A 23,749-nucleotide genomic window follows, 5' to 3' on the forward strand; every position below is an offset into this window, starting at 1 on the left:
AAGCTGCTAGTCAGCAATCAAAATCCTTGTAAGTTGAAAAAAAGTCACTTACAAGTACTGCAAAATTATTGTTTCAGTTACATGCACAATCCAAACCAGTTTTATACTAAGATACAGTTTAGAGTTTGTGTTTCTTTGAGAATATGACACAACTACAAAGACTGTGATTTCCAATTTTATTTAAACAGAACAGTCTGTCAGCACTATCTGTGAGATCAGTACTTAACACAAATTTGCTTTGAGACAACAGGTTAGTAAAGCAAGGTCTTAAATAATGGCTACAGTGCAGAGACACGTCACATTTGGAACAGATTTCTGAAAGGATCAGAAGCACAGCATTGGTTTGAAAGAAATCTGATCCTGGAAGGATGTCCTGCTTAACTTCTTGGTAGGACTCATGTTTAACATGAAATACAAATCAACAAATTCTTGGATCTTTAGGATATTCCATAACTGCCAGCAGTACATATGCCTACAGTTTCCCAAGCTACTTTCCCTGACAGCACAGAGAATATATAAAGCATAAGGAGTATGAGTTAAACTCTAGCTTTCCTTGACAACATGTCATTGACTGCCTCTGATGGACTTCAGATTAGGCCAAACTGTTCATCATTTTTAGCTGGAGAAAAGTTCATTTCAATTCTCCCAGTTGAGAAGACTAAACTATGTGTTTATGCAACTACTGCTTCTTTCCTAATAGTAAAGGAGGGCAAAAGCTACACAACAGATCAAAACACTGACAAGTCCAAAAATTAACTTGCTTTAAGTTGTTTCTCTGATTCTGAACTACTCAACAGAACAAAAACAGAACTCAGACCACGAATGCATAAGGCAAAATCAACACACATCACCAATCAGAGAAACATCTCAAAACAGATTTTCCCAAGCCATCACTTCCTGCCAAGAAGCACAGAATCAGAATGGCTTGGGTTAGAACAGACTTTTAAAGATCATCTAGTCCAACACCCTGCCATGGGCAGGGACATCTTCAACTCAATCAGCTTGTTCAGACCTGGCCCTGAATGCTACCAGGGATAGGGATTTACTGCCTCCCTGGGCAACCTGTGCTGGTGTTTCATTATTCTCATTGTAAAACATTTCTCCCTTAGTCTAAATCTGACCTCTTTTATTTTAAAACCATTGGTCTTGTGCTAGTGCAACAGGCCCATGATGAAAGTCTGGCCCCATCTGTCTCACAAGTTCTCTCTGGGTGCTGGAAGGTGCTCAAAGGTCTCCCCAGAGCCTTCTCCAGGCTGAACGACCTCAGCTCTCTCCACCTGCCTTTAAAGGAAAAGGGCTTCATCCCTCTGGTTTTGTGGGCCTCTTCTGGACTCACTCCAACAGGTCCATGTCTGTGCTGTGCTGAGGACTCCTGAGCTGGACACAGTATTCCACATGAGGTCTCATGAGAGCAGAGTAGAGGGACAGAACCACCTCCCCTGACCTGCTGGCCCTGGGATGCAGCCCAGGACACTTTGGCTCTGGGATGCAAGTGTACATTGGTGGCTCATGCTGAGCTTCTCATCCATCAACACCCCCAAGTCCTTCTCTCAGGGCTGCTCTGAACCCTCCATCCCTCAGCCTGTATCAATATCAGGGCTTGCCTGGACCCAGGTTCCAGACCTTGCACTTGTCCTTGTTGAAACTCATGCTGCTCTGGGCAGCAACATACTCAGACACTGTGCTGCCCTCCACATCCAAGCTATTGGGAACCCAGCAGGAGACCTTCCAGTGGCCAGTGAGATGTACTGGAGTGCTTCTTGGTCAGCCAGGATGCTCCCAAGAATGTCCCCATGGGACTGGCTCTGGCAGAGGCATCTCCCACTACAGCACTGGCCTGCCCTCACTGCCCAGAGCTGCTCACTGCTGACTGCAGCATCCCTGACACCTCCCACACTGACCTGAGCCTCAAGCAGTTCAATACCATGAGGAGAGCACCCCAGGAGATGTGATGGGATCAGCCATCACTGACAGCCTTGTCAGTGACCCAGCCTGGCAGCTGGAGAAGAGTGGGGGGAAAGCATAACACACTTTTCCAAAACCACACAGGAAGTGCAGGGCTCCCTCAGCCAGCACCGGGCTGGGGGAATCAAACCCACAGCAGCCCTGAGGTGGAGCTTGGGGGGCTGGGGATGGGTAAGAAGCTGTGGTGTAGTGGGAAGTTGGTTGTGCTATTTTATTTAAGTTTTTGCTGCACCTTTACTCCCTTTACTCTTCATTTTGTCATGTAGCATGCTGAACTACACACAGGCTATTAATGTCAGAAAAAAAGCAAACCCACCAAAATAGCTACAAAAAGTCAGTTTACACAATATTTTAGCTACAAACAAGAATCACTACAACTAAAAACCCCGAACTACATCTGGTAGCAGAAAAATCCCACTTTCATGCAGCAATACCCATCAAGTTCTGTTTCGTGCAGATCAGTATCAACAATTCAGTTTTTACAGTATTCTCACAAAAGAAAGAAAACACTACTGGCATGAAAAAGTAACCACAAAATAAATACAGCACTACCTTTATACAGAATTGTACAATTCCATACGAAACAATACTAACAGGGTAAGTGCAGCTCTGTTTGAAAATTACAGTAGCTGTTAATCAACAAGTATTTTCTTCCTGCCCTTCTCTCCCTCCACTTTTAGCACTGTTAGCATCACACAAACAAAAGAGGGAGAACTTGTTTCTTTTCCATTCAGCAGGTTAACCCACTCCTCCTGCTGAACACAGTAGCAAAAAAAAAAAAAAAAATCCAATTGAAGCTTAACCCAGTCACAAAATTTGGATTTGCAGAGCAGAAATGCAAACAAGTTGACTAATGACAGTATGTAGGTGATGAGGAGTTTGATTAGAGCCCCACATCAGCAGCTTTAGAAAATCACCTTCCATCCTGAAAAGTGATACATGAATAATCATTCAACATCCTTTGTAATGAAGACTACCACAGGAATGATATGAGATCCTCACTTAGGGCTACTTCAGAAACAGCTCTCAAGGTACAGGATTTTGTATCTAGTAGCCTTTAATAACAAAAGGTGATTGGTTTCCCTCTCTATTCTTTGGTGTCAAAAACATCTCACAATCAGTATCACAACAGTACTACCACTAGCTTTAAACACATTGATTTTCAGCACTGATACAAGAAAAAGTACAGACATCGTCCTGTTTTTACAAAAATTATAAACTCAAGCATTACTTAAATCTGAATATCCTCATTGTAACAAGATTTTTTCATGGAATATCCTTTCTTTGTCTCAATACTTGCTAAAATCCTAAGACAAAGAAAAGCCCTGAATTTTCTCTTTAAATGTTAAAGGACCCTGACACTGAGCACAGACTATTACCCATTACACTTATATGTAATAAATGCAAATGGGTGTCTTTTGCAATGTATAAACAGTCAAAATGATTCACACAAAGTGCTCACCTAGTCCACCAGCAGGTATTTAGGGAAATATCCCTGGGACCACTTCAGAGGTAATGCAGAGACTGCCTGAACTACAAGTTACCCCTGCACGTTTGATATGAACATCTTCAGCCTCTCCAACCAATAGTGACAGCAAGTGCCACAGCCCAGTTAGGTACTGTATGAGGGGAGGGGGAAAAAACAGCCTGATTTATATTACAGATATTGCCTGATAACTGGGTGCCAACTTCCAGTGTTGTGAAGAAAAGCTGCTGATTCTGTCAGCCAGTGCTATATAATTTATTAAATACACCTTTACCACATTGCCTTTCAATTTCCTAAAAATCAAGGTCTAAGGTATTCAGTTTAGTAAACTACATTTACATGCTAAGATTTCCAATCACCTTACACATCAGTTTGGTCTATAACCAGCTTTTACAGAAAGCAGACATATATGTTAGTTTGCTAGCCAAGAAACCAGGTCAACCATTTACTGAAATCCATGCAGACACAATCTCTGCAAACAAGCAGAAAAAGGCAGTGATGGTATGGTAGGGTTTAGTTTGGTTCATTTGGAGTCTTCAACTTTATTAGAACAAGGCTGATCTACAGAAGCTTCAAGGAATTTCTCTGATCTATTCCTAAAGCCCAGGATGACTGTACTTTTTTAAATGGCACCTGAACACATCATTAATCCAACACTGAGCCCACAAGGCTGCAGCTTTAACAAAGTCCATCTTCTGCCACCTGCTCTCCTTCATCTCAATTCCCTGAAGGTCTCCCCTTGTTCACTTACCCTGTAGCTCCACTTGGAGCACAACAGACCAAGAGCAAGAATGTAGTGCAGAAGCCCTGGATCAGCCATCAACCAGGTCTCAGCTGCCTCCCAAAATTTTGTGCCTACTACCAAAGTACTGGGAATAGCCACTGGCCTCAGTTGCCACGAGAAACTGCTTGTGTGGTTGTGCAAGTCTCCACCCTGGCTCAGAGGTACCACCAGCTGTGATTTGTGCTGACATTTTGGAGTTTTTTCCTCGGTTTTTTACTTATTATAAAACTTTACTTCAGTACACTGTCCATCCCCCCAGTCAGGGGAAAACAAAACCAGTTAGAGTAATGCCATGAAGAAGGTATCTTTCCTGGGGCTATGGACTATATTAAAAAAAAGTGGAATAAAGAAAGAAAGACATCTTCTGTTCCTTAGCTAGCATACTATTTTAGACAAAGAAAACTACCATAAACCAAGAAGCTTAGTATTTATGATAGCAACTTCGGTTTCTAAATTTGTATTGAATACAAATTTATGTTGGAACAGACGACAGGAATAATCATATTCAGACCTCTTAAGTGACAAAATGATTAAAGTATCTATAAAAATGCAGAACCAGCAGTATTATCATCCTCCTATCCACACTTCTCCTGCTTGCACACCTTAATCCACCACCTCAAACTCTCCTCTCACACCAGCAAGGATACAGAGCATTTTGTTCCCATAACCAAAAAAACATGGGGAAGGAAGAATGGGATTTGATACTCCTTTGGACTGAGATGATTTAAATGAGAGGGTAGGTTACTTTAGTTGTAGTGACACACAAGATGTCATTACATGCAGTGTCTTTCCCATGAAGGCAGAACACTCACACTGCTGTGCTCTCCCTGTCTGCCATGCACAGTAGAGCAGCAGCTCTACACTTATTTAGCAACAATACAGAGCCCTCTGCAAAGGTCTGCTCTAAGTTCAGAACAGGAGAGCAGCCTACATTTCATGTTTCCTTCCTTCTGCAAGGTTGAGTCACATCCTTAGGTCTCCTTTTAGAAAGCCAAAAACCATGGTAAAAGAAAAAAAAAAAAAAAAACAACAAAACCCTTTAACAGAAAAGCCTTGCATTCAGGGGAAGATACAGAACTGCTAAAGGCCACAGCTCAATTCTTTGGCTCATCTTCTGCTGTGTCAGACAAGAGCACTGCACACCTTTTTTCCTGCTCAAAGCAAAACCTGATGTTCTTCACAGCCAGACAACTTTCTCAAAGGATTTCCAAGATAAATGAAAGGCGTTAACATTTATGAGTGAATAATGCAGACAAATTCCTCATTTGGAATACAAATTACTCTATTTACTGCATTTAAACTAAAATAAAAAAAAACAAACCCAACCACCCTCACATGGGAGAAAGCAGACAGTTCAACTAGCTATAAAGACAAAGCCTTTTTACACAGCAAGTTCAAAAGTATAAAATTAAGATGTGTATTTATTTCCTTTGCTCTCTCTAGCACTTTAAATAAAATATTTTAAGCCAGGATTGCCAGAGATGAAACAGTTCTTGCCTTACTTCCTGTGCTCTACCAACAGCAACACCACTGGGCTAACATGGCTAAGTTGACTGGTTAAAACTACTACAAGCCCACAAGTTGTTTGTTTGAAGTCTGGACCAGTTTCACAAGCCTGTTTTGTGTGGCCCAACCAGTACACAGGCTGGGGCAAGCAGAACTGTGAACTTAGCTAAGTCCAAGCTTAGATGACTACTTCTATTTATGCAATAGACAACTACAGTTCTTTTCATCACACTGAAACAGATGGACCTTTTCAAATCACCTACCCTGCACATCTGTATGACCAGAACAATTAAGCAACTGGGATTAGAGCATCTCACTCGACAAAAACGAAACCAAACCAAAACAAAAAATCTCAGATCAGCTGGTGCAGCTGTTTCTACTGCATACTCCATCTACTGAATTCTGAAAAAATTATTTGCATATCCCAGAGTATTTAATATCATGTGTTTAAATGTATATTTTATATTGATGTATTATAAATAGTATATTTACAAGTATTATGTAATAGAATATGCATAGCGAGTCAGAAGCTGGTCCATGAGACAAATGCAAATATAATAATTTTCTTATAAATATGATAAGCAGATAGAACAGATCCCCTATTACCAGGCAAATAGGCTAGATAACACATTTCCATCTTTTCTGTTCTGGGTAAGTCAAAGGTACCAATATTACTGTTTCAATCTTTATATGTGCTGCAGTTTTCTATAAACACAGGTTAGATAAAATACATGTAATTCAATAGCAAGAGCTGCAAGTCTCATTAAGGTGGGATAGTTCTGGGGCTGAACCTCTACAAGTGTTTTCCAAAATAATTTCTTTGAAGTGCAGCTAGCTATTAAAACAACAATGCAGCATGTTTCAAAACCATGACCATATTGTTTCTATTTAAAGATTAAATCAGTCCCACTTCATAAAGTACAGAGAGTCAACTACTTGTCACAGGTGCTATAGGCAAAGGAGAAACTATCACCAAGTTTCCAGGCTGAGGACAGGGCTCCTGTGTCAGAGACAAACTTCACCTACAGGCTTCTTTTTGTAAGCAACCTACAAAATTTGGAGGAGGAAGGATATTGATTCCACCTGTCTAAGAAAAAAAAAAAGCCTAACTTTTCAAACTTGCTCAAGAAAAACTACAAAGGCCAAGACAGATTTTTAGAATTCCTGCCATATAACCAAGAAATGCATAAATGTATTCCAATGTAAAATCTCAGGCAGTAGATACTGAATTTAGTTCTTCTCAAATGATATTAGAAAAGTTTGAAGTATTGACCTTGAAGATCAGTTTCACTGCAAAAGTATTTTTTTTTTCCCCTGGAAGCACTGCTTTGGAAAAGAGTAGTGTCTCATGGCTCCTCACAAAGAAGAAAAGTTTGCTTCTGCACTATAAACTTTACCCAGACCCAAAAGAAGTATTTGTCAGAAATGCAAACCAGACTACTACAGTCTGCCCCAATTACAAGTACTGAGAAACCCTGAGAACCAGCATAAAGAAAGAAAGAAAAAAAAAAAAAAGAAAGGAAGCCATGTCCTATTCAACAAGCCATCCCCAATTCCAAAACACAGTTCCAAGAAAACCTCTCTGGACTCCTGGCCTGACTGACCCTGACTTCAGAGCTGATAAACAGGTTCTCCATCAGGAGCAGGGGGCTTGGCACTAGGTGATCTTTAAGGTCCCTCCCAACCCACAGCACTCTATGATTCTATGAAAAATTCAAACAGCTTCCTTTTCAGGCAGTTCTAGCCTCAGCTTTGATTACAAATATTAATGATGCTAAACAAAAGAAGCAGTAGGATAACAACCAGACCTACTGTACTACTCAATTAGACTTTACTATAGCTTTTTTAGTTACTCTAAACTTTCTGGTATAGAAGCATTCAGGGGAAGCATAAAGCAGAGAAAAGTATGGCTGGTAAGAGCAAAACAAAACACAAAGAATGTTATCTATGTCAGATATTTCCTGAAGTACAAGCAAGAAGAGCCTTTTACGTAAGTGCTAAATAAAAGATGATAAGGAAGGACAGAGCAGTGAGAGTGAAACTATCTGAGCAGACCTAAAACAGGAGCATGAACCCCACCTTCAGTGACTTGTGTTACAGCACTGCAGGCAGGACACAGCCTCCACATTTCCTCTAGGAGCCAGCCCTGCAAGAGCAGCCTCAGCAATTCCTGAGGCAGAGCACAGCTGACAGCAGCAAGGCAGAGATGATGTTACACACAATAACCGCCTGATAAGAGAGAAAATACTTCTATGAGGTGCCCTCCTGCAGTGAAGGGCAGCAGATGAAGTGTAGAAATTCATACTCTGGGACTGCCTAAGGCAAGGAGAAAAAAAATACCTTAAATAAACCAGCTTTAAATCAAGAAAAAAAGACACACAACACAAGTACTTCAAAGAATTAGGGTATTTATAAAGCCCTATGATGACTGCTCAGACATATCAAACAAGGCTTTCACTCACTGTCTTCAATTTTCTTCTGTCTCTGGACTTTCAAGAAGTTGTAGCATAAGATAGAGCACTGTCCTTGAAAAGAGATACCCTGAAGTACCAACATAAAATAGCTTATCTTTCTCATGATTAAGTTATGAAGAAGTATCTTGAACTGTGAAATCAAATTTGTGCTCATTTACAACCCATGACACAAACAAAACACCAATCCTTTTGCAGAACAACATTTTACCAAGTAAATACGTTTGGTTGGGTTTTTTTGTTGGGCTTTTTTTTTTTGTCAAACACTGATTCAGAACCAGGAAATAGACCATTTCTAAGCACAACAATTGTGCTTTTCATTTTAAAGAAAGCATTTGACTTTCAACTTCTTTTTTTAACATGCTAAAATGCTAAGACCAAAGATGACATGTTCTCTGAGGAAGTAAAAGCCATGTAACTGTGGAAGCTAAAGACAAATTACTGGAACTTAGTGAGTGATTTTTAGTTCCTTCATTGAAGCTATGGCATATACATCAAAACCACAAAATTATGCAGTACTGAACCATTCTGGCAATGTTTTCAATCCAACACATTGTGAGAAATTGAATTTTTTTGTACATAGCATTTTTTATTTCCTGACAACTGTCAGCAACACAAAGTGCCCTGATGAGGGAGTGTGTGCATGCCTGTCCCCTGGCTGGGAGGACCTGCCCTCAACAGATGGAACATGAGCAAAGGCTGTATCACTTGTACACCAAAATAGGGGCTTAAAAATCACTGAAGTATTTTGACCAGCAATTAAAATATTAGTTTCTTAAAAGTACATGTGGGTTCTACATCAGCTCAAATTTGCTTTAGACATAAAGTGCCCTGCTTGAGTAGTGTCTGGAGACACAATCCAGCTGACTCCCTGCACAGTGTGCAGACACACCAAGCAATGGGTGCACGTGTGGTGTTACAGATTTATACAGACTCAAAACTCTATGCACACAGAGAGTAACCAAGATACAAACTATATCACTTTATTGCATTCCATCCTCTGGAGACAGATGGCTTTTGACTTGCTTTTTTTCATTAGGTTGGTTGTTTTTTTCCCCCTTTTAAAATGAAGTTTTATCATGACTGTACTTCCTTTTCTTTCTAGTGCTGCTACTCCAGCTCTCTCCTGACTCACCCACACGTAGCTGTGCTTCAGCATGTTGCAGTTCATGTTCTTTTATAAAGTGTCACTACAATTCTTACTTGAACTGGAGAGACTTAAACTGAATAAATCCACCCACAGAGGCAAAGGTGGGCAGAGCTGACAGATCACATAACTAAACACATAAAAAGCCTACATAAGGCCAGAAACAGCACCTGGGGTTCTAATTGTTTAAAATCTTTGTTTATGTGTCCCTTTCTACATGAAAGTACCTCAGGTCTGAAGACCAATGTTTGTCACATTCCCAATATCACATCAGAAGCCAGCTGTGCTTCTAAGAAACCCAGACTGACTCTTGAGATCAAAAGCACTCCCATGATCATTCCCTTCTCTAACCTAAGACTGAAGAGAGGTTTGTTACCAATAAATGCCACACTTTCAAGAGAGTGCAAATTTCCAGTAAATTTATTCTATAGCAGAAGTATTTCTAGTCCTCCAAGCTGAAAAGTTGGTCAGCCAAATATTAACTGAACATAAGCCAACATAAGAAAAGGCAAAACACCATGACTCTAGCAGCAGAGGCTACTGGTCTTTTCTTTACCAAGGAATAAACATTTATTCCTTTTTTTCTCTTTTTTTTAACTATATAGTTTTCTAACCAGAATGAACTTCATTCATAGTATTTCTCTTTGAAAAAGAAGCTTCCAAGAAAAACTGAGTGATGAGCATGATTCAAAATAAAAATAAATTAAAAAAATGAAAAACCCACAAAAACAAACCGTCAAAAACCACAAAAGGGTAGCAAAAACTTTGTTTACCACTCCTTCTACTGACAGAAGAAACAGCAGCTTTATACCTCTTACCTTGGTTGATACAGTTTCATTTCTATAGAGAAACTGAAGAAGCCACAAGGGTCTCCAAACAGAAAGAACTTATGAGTGCAGTGGTGACAGCAGGACAGAACTGTCTGTCAAATTAAACAGATAAGTTGAGCAATGGGGACAACTGAGAGACTCCCACCTGAAAAAGAAAAAACAGCTCATCCCTCCTTCCCTCCTCATGAAGCAGAGAAATTCATTGCTCACAATTCTGTTAATAAGGCTGCAACAGCACTTCAACTTCTCCATAACACTTAAACACCAAGTAGGTGTCTTTTCACAACATGTGCCAGTTTGGCCCCAGAGCTGTGTGAATACAGCACAGAGAAGGAATGCATCAATACCAAATGCTTCAAGGAGCTACTAACACCAGAGTACAAATTCTCTAGAGTCACCCAATGCCGGAATTAACACTTCCTCATTTCTCTCAGCAAGCAACATAGTTACAAAAGAAGAAACTAGAAACAACTTTGCCTTTTTGAATGGCCACGTCCTGCAGCTGCAACAACCAGGATCTAGAGCACTGCCTTGCTGTCCGGTTCGATGAGGGCAGCTACATGCCCAAAGAGACCACAGACACAAGAAATAAGTGTGATGGTAGAATTCATTATTAAAAGGGAATATCAGTAAGAGAAAAGTAGCAAGTTCTATGGGGATGTGACTGCAATATGTAAAGCAGTCAAAAAAAAGTCAGGTTACAGTCATCTCTAACCATGCAAAACTAACTGAACTTCTCTGTGCCTTCGCTCCCCCTGTGAAATAGGAAGCAAACTACTTCCTCATCTCACTAGACCATTCTGATAATAAATAACTTTACAGAAAGCAGCACCACTGTCCATGAGGAAATTAAGTGCTTCTCTGGAGCAATCTAGCAAGAACATGGTGCAGCCTGAAGCAATGGACATACTATTGAACACTGTGTTGACAGAACTAGCACCAGACACTTGGGGCAATGAAGCAAGGTACTAATGGAAGAAATGGCCTACAAATATGTATTCCTGGCTGCTTGCTCTGTGCAACTTCTGGACTTTTGAGCACTGCTTTGCAGCTGAATAGTATAAATTCTTAACCAAGAGATGAGCCCAGATAATTCATCCTTGTAACTACATAGCTCATGACCAGAATCAGAACCATTTGCTCACAACACCAGTTTTTACCACTCAGAGATACATATTAAGCTAAAGTGGTAAAGACACATTGGATACTAATGGCAATGGACAAAATTCTGTTTATTTCACTGTAGTCCCTTCCTTACAGATTTTCTAACTCTACTTTAATCTTCATGAATTCCTTGTCCAACAGACCTCTCTGCCTTCTTTACAAAATCCTGGCTTCTACCCTTACTACTCCTGTCCACCTTTCCCTGCCCATCAGCTCTCTTTTACGTATTTTCTTTGTCCAGCAAGTCCTCATTTTCCTAGATGTCCCCAAGATGCTGGGTGAGAGGCAGCATCATTCCTACACACTCCCTCAGTACTGACCAATACTTTCCACAGAGCCAAAGAGCTCACAACCCAACCTCTCTGCTAGATTATCATCAACCTGGGCCTAACTCAGTCCCAGATCCTAAATCATATTCTTCCCTGCTTTCAACTCAAAGCAAGTTGCTCCTCCTCCTAGTTAATTGCCATCTCTCCTCACCATCCAAACCCATTTCTTCTTCCATGCCTGGATACATGTTTATTAGAGCATGAGTTTTCATAGGACTGTAATGGGGTCAAACTGAGGCCCATTCTGGACTAGGAACAGGAAGAAAAGCAAAGCTAGAGGCATCAGCCCTGCAAAAACACTCTGCTCTAAAGCAGAGGCACACTAGAGTTATTTGAAGAGCTGTCAAATTTTAAGACTCCCATTACAACATCTGTTCCCAAGCTTCACTTTTGGCAGTTACTGAAGTAGTTTGACTGAAATTCCTTTGAAAACCTGACACAATATTAACATCAATATTATGTCACATTCAAAATATTAGGTCTTAATCAATAGTGTCTTACACTGCCATTTACTAGACTCTACTGCCAGTCACAACTACAGTGAGTTTCCTACTGGGACACAATTCTACCCCACATTTATTAAGAAGCCAGAGTTACAGAATAATGGTGAATTTCCCCATAAAAATTTTGAACACCTAAAACCATAAACTTCAGAAGAGATAAGAAAACAACTTGGGCTTTGTTATACTAGTTGAAAGTTCTTGTAGGATTGCCCTCCAAACTTCAAGGTTCTTCAACTAGATTATGCTATTCTGTTACTCCTGCTAAGAAATTATTTCTGAATTAATTAGTTTTGAACTCTGAAATGCAAAGGTAAGAACAGATAAAGCATTTACTATTTTAGTGCTTAGGAGAACATGACTTTAGTCAGATATACATGGGAACAAGCAAAGTAGCGGTAGCAAAAAATTTCAAACCACCATACAATTCAATTGTACATTCAGCTGACAAATTCACATCTCCTCACACAGAAGCAGGAAATCTAAACTCCAAATCAATTAACTGCTTCCATAAGCAACCCTTACACAATGCTCTCTCTTGTCTGTATGATCTTCATTTATGTAAAAGGTCAGCAATTTTATCTTTGAAATGAAGCCTCATGGAGTCTAGTGGTTACTTATTTCACTTCCACCTTTGAAGGGAACAGTTTCAAGTAACCATATGTCTCAGCACATAAAAGGTGCAAATACAACACGAAATTAACTGTCTTTTCATGCCCAGAATGCATTTTGCTTAAGAATTTTCATTTTCAAGGACACTAAACAGGAAGGTTCTGTTTAAACAACAACAGACCCATCTCCCCCCAAAAAAACACCCAAAAAATAAACAAAAAAAAACCCCAAACACCCACAAAATAACAAAAAACTCTGCTATGATTGTATTTCTTATTACTTCTTATAGCTTTTTTTCCCCTCAGAATAACAGTGCTAGAATTCAGAAGACTGTCTGGTTTTTGGTGGGTTTTTTTTATTATTATTCAATGGAGGGTCAAACTGATTTGTACATCAGAGGCTGAAACAAACACCTTTGTTGTGCAACACAAAAAGGCAAGAAATCCGTTTCCCTGAGGATGTTACCCTCAAGACTGCTGTAATAAAAAGGAGAAGGAGCCATCATCCAGTGCCACACCTGACTAGGAGAATACGCAATTAGATCCAACTTTTGAAGTTATTCAACTGCTACAGCCACTAGACACAGAAACGGGGCTTTCCAGTCATCTAATTTACAACTAGGGCTCCTAGGAACTCATCTATTACCTTGTGTAGTACACCAGAAAAAGTTACTCATGCTAACACTCCATTTAATTTAATCATCTAGGACTGAAGGAGAACCAGAATTGCCTCTTGGCTGAATTTAAGAGTCTTTTGAACTACGCCAGTTAAACAGAATTTGCTCACAGAACTGCCTCCTGCTACCAGGGAACATTTAAGCCCTGTAGTCTGAAGTAAAAAGTGCTTTTAAAAATGTATCTAGGACAGTGTTCTGCTGCACTTTCTTATATATAAAGTGATTACCAACATAAGATTTTTTTTTTTTGCCTGGTGGACACCAATTTCAGGTAAAGCATTTGCTGATGGAATCAGCCTCCCAGATAAACGTATTAACTTGCCTACAGGATCAAGCTTTAGGTTTTGGTGTGGGTGGCAGACAGAAGGCCTGTTTTGCAAGGCAAGCTATTTCTGTAGCTACAGCCACACCAAACTGAAAGCACTCAAATCTCACAAGCTAAGCTGTCCCAGACCCAGTCACACTATTTGCACAGGGACCACCTGGGAATCCCAAGCACTGTAGATATAAGCCAGAGAATCAGTCCAACCCTTAGTAATCAAGACCACAAACCATACAGCATTTTCACTGAACAGGAGTAGAAGAATAAAAATATATCCTCCCATACAAACATTATTACAGAAAACTAGTTTTTACACACCTGAAGATTGTACGTAAGTACCATCTCCTCATTTCAGAGATATTTAGTCCCCAGTTTTTCCTACAGTCCTGCAATGGTTTCATGTAGTAGAAAAAAAAAAAGTCAGGTTTGGTCAGTCAGATACCATTCCCCAAATGCAGCATCAGAACTTTACGTTAGTGCAAAGAAGGTAAAAAACAGCCTTTCCCACACACACAAATTAGTCAACACTTTAGGTATTGACATTAGTCTGGTACTAGAATCATAAAAATTCTTTTTCTAGGGGCTGAAAAAGCAATCCTAAAGAACATTCAAAGATAATAAGTCTGAAACCAAAAATATTTTTACAAATCAATTACATGAACAACATTAACATTGTCTGAGTTAACCAGAAATCAATTCCTAAACATTTCATCAATATCACCATATTCAAGAGCAACAGTAAATGAAGAGGGCAGCATAACGAGACAACAAAGGTTATAACAACAGGTCTGAGTTCATAAGCCACATGAACATACTGAGCAGGACAGGGTCAGTCCTTACCTCACAACCATGACTGTCTTACAACTACCCTGAAATTCAAATGATCATGAGTGAAAGCCAAAGAATGTATCATTTTCCTTACACCTTTCAATTATGCTTTGCCAGTAACTAGTCTCACTGTTTCCACAGTGAAGGTACTCTCTGTACATCAGGCTTTCACGTGACAGGGAGGACAAATTGCCATTTCTAAAAAGCAGAATGCAATTAAAACCACAGGGGATGGGGAACACAGGAGAAAGTGCTGCAGCTAAAAATACTTTCAGCTTTACCTAGTCAATTCTAAAACTGCTCATTGTTTGTCATTGGTTTCTGTTAAGCTCTGCTGTTTATATGATTGCAATACATGTATCCCCAGTAAGCACTGGAACTGTAAATGTAAAACAGTGCCTGTGTAAGAGCCTATTGCTCTCAGCAAATTTTAGACAGTTGGAAACACTCTGCCAGCTGCAGCAGCCAACTTGTGGCACTTGAGAGAACATTCCTGAATCACAGACAGGGGGAAACTGAGGTGATTTTATAAGAGATCCTGAAATTAAAGGCAATCAAGTAAGTCCCTGTCTTTGTAAACATGAAGAGAAATGCAGATTTCTCTACACTGGGTAGAGGTGTTAAATTTTCCACGATCACAAGGAAGAAAATACTGATACTCCTTAGTAAAGTTTATATAGTCAAAGATTAATAATAGAGGAAAATTTAAGAGGTGTGCAAGAAGACCATCCATTTACTTAAAGGGCTCTCAATAAATGCAAACAAATGGGAGTAGAAAAGACATCAAATGGTACAAGTGGCCAACATTAAAAGCTGGAAAATTATTTGAAATAACTCTTACCCTGCCTAACTGATGCACATATTTCAGGTGCCACAGCTAGTAAGCAGGACCAATGCTTCAGGATCCCCAGTGCTTAACTCTTTCCAATCCAAGCAGAGCTGCCTTCATATCCCCAGTCCCCACACTCCCATCACCTCTGAAGCCACGTTGACAGACTGGAGGGATTCAGGTGGACCAAAAGGACCAACAGGATGACTCTCTGCATCCTGGTTCTAAGCACAGGAGTTGGCATTGACATTCAAGCCTTGTGTGGATTCAGCACATATATCCACATGAGCTGCATGCCTTGCCTGTAGCACATTTGCTTGACAGCTGATAATCCATGAGATGCAGTTTGACAACACTCAAAATATTTCAGCTAGGAAGATATATTTTCAAACATTTTTACAATGAACGTGTCTCATAAAACTGATCTGTAATGTACTTCAGGGTAGTTAACATTACCTTAACGAACAGGAGTCACTCTTGTCAACTTATGCCGATCTACATCAAAGACAGAAACTCTTGGTATCATTAAAGAGAACAAGCCTGTAGGTAGGACAGGCAAAGGTGACAACCTTGACTTGCACAAGTACCATCATTTCCTAAAAACCACCAACCAAATGAACTACAAAAGCCACACACAAACCTGCTTAAAAAACAAATCCAACTCCTTGCACACAGGCTTTAATTTTGCCTGTCTCCACTACATCAAGACATGCATTGGTTCCATCTATGCCCCCAGCTGGCAGGCAGGAACAAGAAAAAGAGGACTGCAGGCTGTTTGCGTGTCTGTATTCTCCAAGATACACAGCGAGAGGAAAAAAAATCTGCATTTATGTTTACCATGCCAAGGCAGCTGCAGAAATCCAAAGTGGCCCCTACATATGCTTTTCCAAGTGACAGAGACAATTTCTGTTACTGTGTTACTCAATAATTCAGTAGTTTGCAATACAAATATTCCCTGCCCTTCTGTCTCTTTACAGTATTAATTCCAAGTGTTTAGTAAGCACTGTTAGAGGTCTGATGACAGATACCTTAAGGTGCCCCCATTAGTGTCTTTAAACTACTGCATTCAATTAATTTAACGATTGATTCTTCTGGAAATATATATAACTACTGACAGACACAATAAAAAATGGATTCCTTTTTTTCTCTTTATCAAGAGAAAGATTCACACAAAACCCAGATAAAGAGATAAAGGGACAGGATAGTTTTGTATGCAAGAAGAGAACTGGCTGACACCAGGTTTCCACAGCCAGAGCAGGGAAGGTTGTCACAGGAAGAGGCAGGGACTTTCAGAAGACAAACTCTTCTATAATCTGTCCCCTCAGGTGGCCCCAGCTAAACTGCAAACAAGGAAGAAAATCTAGAGCACCTGATGACAAATGGAACTTGTATAACAGATGGGATCAAATTCATTCCTTACTTTCATATAATCATGGTATTTCTTGACAGGGATATTTTAAAACAATCCTGGGATCACTTCTTTCACAGCCCCTGCTCTCAGACAGCTAATATATGCAATAACAAATCTGACAAGTCTGACTGGGATAAAAAGCTATCTTCTCTCCTACTCAAAGCTTCTGTTTCAACAATAGAATACTCTCTGTATGCCAGGCAAGAAACAATCCAACTTCATGTAACAGCAGTATCTTATTCATGTGGTTTAGGATTTTGCTGTTAAGCCTGCCACACAGAACCAAAGATATAGTCTGCAAAACAACACACCTTGCTGAACAAAGATATTTGTCAGGAGGAGGCTTTTAAGTTTGAACCCATGTTCCAACTTTGACAACAGTAATCTCAGGCTGCCCAACACACAACCTACAACAGAAAATGCTGATTAACTAAAAGCTGCATTTAAAGTCCAAGCAGAGCACAAAGAAAGAAAATTCTACATCAGTGGGGGGGGGGGGGAGAATTTGAGCAAAAGAGACTTTGCAATTTTTACCACTACAAACAGTGATGAGGAAGAATTCAGATTATCAGATTAATCTAGAAAATGCTTTACTGGTTTGAAGATTAACATACATGCTAATGTATACTTGTATTTCCATATTATGTTACCAGAAACTCAGAATGACAGATTTTAAATGTTAGTAATACTCCACTATCACAGCAGTATGACAGCTGTCACACTGTTGCTGACATTTGGATCCAGGATGCTGATGCTATAGAACAGATAGAGAAAAAAAACTTCAAAAACCTTCATAACACACAGTCTCTTGCTTTCCTCAGGGTCTCAAATGTTTCTGTGAATAAACTTCTTGTATTTTTTTATCAAGTGAGATATGACACCAGATTAAAAAGTAACAATAAATTAAGTTGCAGGCACCCTTATCATTGAATTACATGGGAGAAAATTATAATGGAATTAAAATTTAATTTTATCGGGTTTATAATGAATAGGTTAGAAACAACACTCTTTTGTTACAGACTCCAAATTCACCTTAACCCCACCTGGAATTAGAGCCCCAGCATCACAGCGCTGCACACAAACCTGCAGGATACCTGCAGGATACCCCAACCATGACAAATTTGGCACTGTATTCCAAATGCCTGTATCCGCTTAACCCGCTGCATGTTCAGCCGCACTCCCAAGGACTGCAGATGTCCCTCCAGGAGCTCTCTCCTCCCGTTATCCATGAACACTGTCACTCCATCGCGCATCCCGCCGCACTACCTGCATCCCGGGGAGCCGCCCGCACCCGCACCGGGCGCGAACCAGACCCAGTGCCCGCCACGGGAGGCAGGAGCCGCCGGGGAAGCCCAGGGCAGGGCGGCCGGTCCCCGGTGAACGGCGTGGTTCCCCGGCGAGGGAGCAGCGGCCGCCGCTTTCCCCGCGCCCTGGGGCCCCTGCTCGGCGTGCGGGGGGAAGCGGCGGCGGGACGGGAGAAGTTGCGAAGCGCTGAGGGAGCGGGGAGAGCAACAGCTGGAGCCGGGCGGGGAGCGGGGGCCCCGCGGGAACGGGGCGGGGGTCGCGCCGCCGGCGCCGAGGGAACGCGAGGGATGCAGCGGCGAGCGCCCCGCCCGGCCCCTCCCGCCCTCCCGGCACTCACCGAGCCGCCCCGCGCGCGGCGATGCGGGACCGGGATCCGGAGCGGGACCGCGAGCGGGACCGGAGCCGCCGCCTCCCCCGCTCGGCCGGAGCAGCGACGGAGCGGCGCGCGTGGGTGGCGGGAGCGCGCCAGGAGCGCGCGCGGGCGGCGGGAGCGCGCGCGGGGAGGGGGGGGAGCGGGGGGGGGGGGGGGGAGCGGCCGCACAGCACCGCGGGCACCGGCCGTGCGGGCGGGCGTGCGCTGACCCGGATGTACCGGGGGGGGCGGCCAGCAGCAGGTGACTGCGCAAGCGCGCCCGGCCGCCAGCGCACTGCGCATGCACCTGCTTCGACTCCCAGTGTCTCGGGCACGGGCGGGGGAGCGAAAGAGAGGCGGGCGGGCAGGCGGGTGAGGCGGTGAATGGGGCAGCCCCTTAAAGGGGCCGCTGTCCTCCTGCGGCCCTCGGCACAGGTTATTAAATACAGCAATCAGCGTTAGCCATCGGTGCTTGAGCCGCTGTGTGGGTCTGGGGTTTTTCTAGGGCCGGGCTAGGGGATGGAAGTGCCTGCAGTTGGCAGAGCCAGGTTGGGAAGGGAGATGGGGTGCTCCTTTTCTGGGAAAAGTGGGGCTGATGACTCAAAGCCGTTCAGAAATGTCTTGCCGGGTGGATCAAAGCACAAATAAGTAAATAATTATTAAAAAAATGTGGAAAGTTCCATCCCTCAGTGAGCACTGCCAGAACCCCATACCATTGCGCTCAGGCTGATCCTGGAATGCTTTCCACCTCCATCTCCGCGAAAATGCAAAAGACACACAAAATATCTTGAAAAATCACAAAACCGCACATGGGGTTATGGAGTCATTTATCCTGGAGAAAAGGAACCTCAGAAGGTACCTTATGGCTTTCTACAGCTCCCTGACAGGATCTGGTGGGGGTCAGTCTCTTCTCCCCAGTGACAAGAGACAGGACAAGAGGAAATGGCCTCAAGTTGCACCAGGGAAGGTTTAGATTGGATATTGAGGAAGAAAAATTCCTCTTAGAAAGGGTTGTAAGCGTTAGAACAGGCTGCCCATAAAAGTGGTGGAGTTGCCATCACTGGAGGAGTTTAATATACATGTAAATGTGGCACTTGGGGTTGTGGTTTAGTGGTGACCTTGTTATGGGCTTATGAATGGGCTCAATGATCTGAAAGGTCTTCTCCAGCATAAATAATTCTAAATGACTACAAACACAAAAACATATTTTAAGAACATTCCATGGACTTAATTATGGGCTTTCTGTGCAGGGCCAGGATTTGGATTCAATCTTCCTTATGGGTCTCTTCCAACTCAGCGTATTCTGTGATTCTATGATTTTATGAAGGTTCCACCTTCTATATCTCACCCTGGATTTTGGTATCCTCACACAGGGACAAAGCACACCCTGAACTCCTTCTCCTGCTGTGCATAAATTTGCCAAAGCAGAAGGATTGCACAAGTACCTTGTTTCAGGGCTTGCTGCTTTAGTAAAATTCCATGTAGACCTACTTAGAAAGAAAACAATTAAAAGTTGTTTTGCCTTTGTTTTGTTTTTTGTTTGCTTGCTTGTTTGTGTTTTTTTGGTTTTTTTTTTTTCTTTAAAGTAACCTGGAATCTACACAATGCTTTTCTAAATTTTGCAATGAAGTCTCACCTGGCCTTCACACTGAGCTGTTCTGACACCAAGGGCAGTTCACAGCTCGTTAAGTGAGCGACAGCCAGGCAGTGCAAAACTTGCACCCTCCAATAGTAAAACATTATCAACACAGCTCTAATCAAAGGGTATTTCTCAGTCTGCAAGAGACAAACCAACCACCTCACAGTCCAACCACTTCTACTAGTTCCTCTTCAAAGCCTGATAGCAGTTTGTTAAGTGACAAATATTAGTGAATATCAGGTACTCCTAAGCCCACTGAGAAAGCACAAAAATGGAAAATAGCTCAGAGATTTATTTATATGTCAATGTAATTCTCTTTTTATTATTATACCTACATATATGTCAACTTAATCTGATAAACTTAGTTGTCTTTAACTTATTAGGATTCAAGATATATGGTTTGATTATAATAACTTTAAAGTATTCTAGCTAAAAGAGTATCCTGGGTTATGAAGGAAGCAATTTGTGAGTATAGTTCAGCTGCAAAACCTGTTTGGTGAACTCAAAGGAAATCACCACAGTTTTGGTCCTTGGGTAGCAGTCAGGCAAGACCAGGGCTGGTGCACCACATACCTGCCCACTGCCTTCACCTAAGCAGGGAGAAGGGAGTGCTCAGACAAGCTCTGGAGGCTCTGGGAGGTTTGTACAGACTGGAGCAAGCAGAGGAGATGTCGAAGAAGGTATGAGAAAAGATTTTCACAGCAGCACCTTCAGCAGAATGACGGAAGTTCCAGTTCTGCCTGCGTGCGATTTGTGTAGTGGCTGAACAAATGCTTGACATGGCTTTTCACTTCTGCCACAGAAAGGATTTTTTTGCAGTGGATACAAATTTTGAGGTGTGAATCGATGCACACTCCTTCCTGAGATGAGGCACCACATCCTCATCTTCTCTAAAGTCTACAGGGCTTTACAGGTCTGTGTGCCAGGAAGGAGATGATCCAGGTTCCACTGAACTGCATTCAAGGGAAGCAGGATTGTGCTCTGAATTAATGTTGGACTTGTTACCATTTGGGGTTAATAGAAACCAGGAGCCTCACCTGTTGTACTATCGAGCTCTGTCCTTCTGCACAGAACTAAAGAGCACACACACAACCAGCCTTAGGGATGAGCAGTTGTTGTTGCTCATAACATTATAAAGCACTTGGGGCTTGGCAGGGTGGGGTTAGACAAAGAAAATTTCCTACTGAAAACATGAGCAGGTTTATCATAATATATAGTCCTTAGTGTTCTCCAAAATTGTAAGATACCTTTGATTTGGATCTCACATCTTTAATAAGTACAAGAATGCCCAGATGCTGAGCATCACTGATGCTTTAACAGCAGTTGCACACTAAGACATCCACATCCCACATAATAATTGAAGCATAAAAAATCATTGAACACTGTGGAAAATGCTGTATGACTAAAAAACCCAGCAATTTTCTTTTAGTTCTGCCTTAACTTTTAATTTCTTAATTGCTTCTTCTGAATACAAAATTATTTTACCAGGTTATCACTGCAATAAATATTAAAACTCTCCCCCAAAAAAACAAACCCCCAAAACAACAACAATAAAATAGAATTAAAGACTATATTTTTTGGTTAGTATATAGAAAAAAGAGTGGTAACAGAACATGACTGTTCCTATGCTGCTAAATGCCTGAGGATTTTGTTAGATAGTTGGTGCCAGGTAGGTATATCTGACAGGAAAGGAAACATATCAGAGCATTTTCATTAAGAAGAGATTAATAAGCTCTAAAATTACTCTTGGATGTATTTGTATTGCATATCTGTGTGTATATATCAGTGACAAAAGATGACTTGACTTTATATATGGATGGCCAGATGGACAAGTAAAGCCACAGGAACAAAGCTGCCCTTAGGTGCCATGCACTGTTGGAATACTTGGGTTGCTTTTCAACCTAATGGTAGCCTAGGGGAGAGAGTCCAAAGGGAAAAAGAAGTGACCATCACCCTGTGCCATGTGTGCTCAGCAGGGACAATAGAGTGCCCTGACCACTGACAGCAGCCCTGTTTGTTCTGGGGGGGAGGACAGCAATAGCTCTTCCATTACATGGATGAAAATAGAAAGTAAACATCCTATGGCTAAAGATTATTCTTTTAAAGAAATGGTTAAAGATGAAATTTCTTATGGGAAATGTGAAGAATGGAAGAAATGCAGCTTTGCAGGGCTGCCTTGTTAGGGTTGTGGCTCATAGCACCTTTCACTTCAGATAAAACCAACGTCAGGTTTTGCCCTCCCCTGCCCAGATTTCCCCACGTTCTCAAGTGCCACAGTAGTAGAGTGCAGAGGCAGTCACATTTATACCACAGAGTCCTCCAGGGCTTTCACTTAGATAGTACAAATCCTCTGATATGAATGTCGCTCTTCAGAATATAAACAGTTGTAACAAAACATGAACGATCTACATAAATTTCCAGAAATGCAGACAAAACAAAAAGCCAAGGTCAAATCACTTCATAAGGATCCCTGAAGTGCTTCCAGATACTGTCATGCCAGAGTTAGAATGTTTTATACTTGCATGGACACAGACACTCACAGTCTCAGAATGCCTCCCCCCCCCCTCCAAAAAAAGGTCATTTTGATATTTGGGTGGCAAGTGGGAAACTGAAATGCTTCTGGAGTTCAATCTTTTTACCCTGACAGGCCTGGTGAAATTCTGTCATTTCCTCATGCAATGCCCCAGTCACTTCACGTGACTAATTGCATCAGTCATCTCCTCTTCTGCCATTACAAGGTCCAAGATTATTTCACAGTTTGCTCATCTGGTGATGCAGTTGTTCCTCCTGTGATCAGCTCCCTTTCGTGTGGGGAGCCTCAGCTAAAACACACAGCATGCTCTCAATTAATGAATACTTCCTTAGGTAAAATAACACAGGAAGGTTCAGTGCCATGTCAGTTGTACTATGATCAAGAATAATGGAGATTTTACAAAATAAAGCTTTTTTTTTCACATTTTCACATTTTGCTGCCTTACCTCAAAAATATAGCTCATCTATACGAGAGACAGGGAAGAAAAAGGAAGGAAAAAGAGAAAATGTCAGGTGTTAAGCCTGCATTAGAAGAAGATTACAGACCAGTAAGCATAGAGGAAGGTGGAAAGAGGAACTGCAGCTATTTTAATCATGTTTTATCTCTACTGGAAAATAGAAAGATAAATTAGAGTAGTAGACCTACTGCAGAATAGAGCAGAACACAGTATTAGACTCTGAGATCTTTAAGCTGCTTATAAAAGTTTGTGAAATACAGAATTTCTTCCGTGATCTCCACATGGACTCCATTGCACTGACAAGCCTTTGAGTAGCTGCAGTGGTGAACCTACGCTGGTAGCACACTGGCAAGGGAAGAGGCCTGCTAAGCAACTCAGATAATCCAGCATCACCAAGTTTAGGAGGTCATGGCCACAGACTGCACTTCTGAACTTACAGCACTCATTGGAGGAAAAGTCCCAGATGCACCTGTGTGTCTGTGCTTGGGGCAGTGGAAAAGCTGTGATCACCTAGGCAGGTGCTGGGCCATCACCTTTGCTTATTTGAGAGGTGCCTTTCTCCAGCAAAACTCCTAAATGTCTCTGTAAACTCCTAAATGTCAC

At 41.7% G+C, this 23,749-nt stretch overlaps 1 protein-coding gene across 5 annotated transcripts in view; it reads right to left on the reverse strand.

The window, feature by feature from the left end:
- CYRIB (CYFIP related Rac1 interactor B) overlaps positions 1–23,749 on the reverse strand; it is a 96,658-nt gene that overhangs the window by 57,113 nt on the left and 15,796 nt on the right. For 2 of the 5 annotated variants that reach the window (XM_036403252.2, XM_036403217.2), the window contains exon 1: positions 18,503–18,710. The exons of 2 other annotated variants lie outside the window; for them this stretch is intronic. The gene's annotated coding sequence lies outside the window, so the exon portion shown is untranslated. Of the gene's footprint in view, positions 1–18,502; positions 18,712–23,749 lie in introns of those variants that run through there. One more of the 5 variants, XM_036403244.2, reaches the window with a different exon arrangement.

Source organism: Molothrus ater, chromosome 1, assembly GCF_012460135.2.
Source record: "Molothrus ater isolate BHLD 08-10-18 breed brown headed cowbird chromosome 1, BPBGC_Mater_1.1, whole genome shotgun sequence".
NCBI classification, from domain to species: domain Eukaryota; kingdom Metazoa; phylum Chordata; class Aves; order Passeriformes; family Icteridae; genus Molothrus; species Molothrus ater.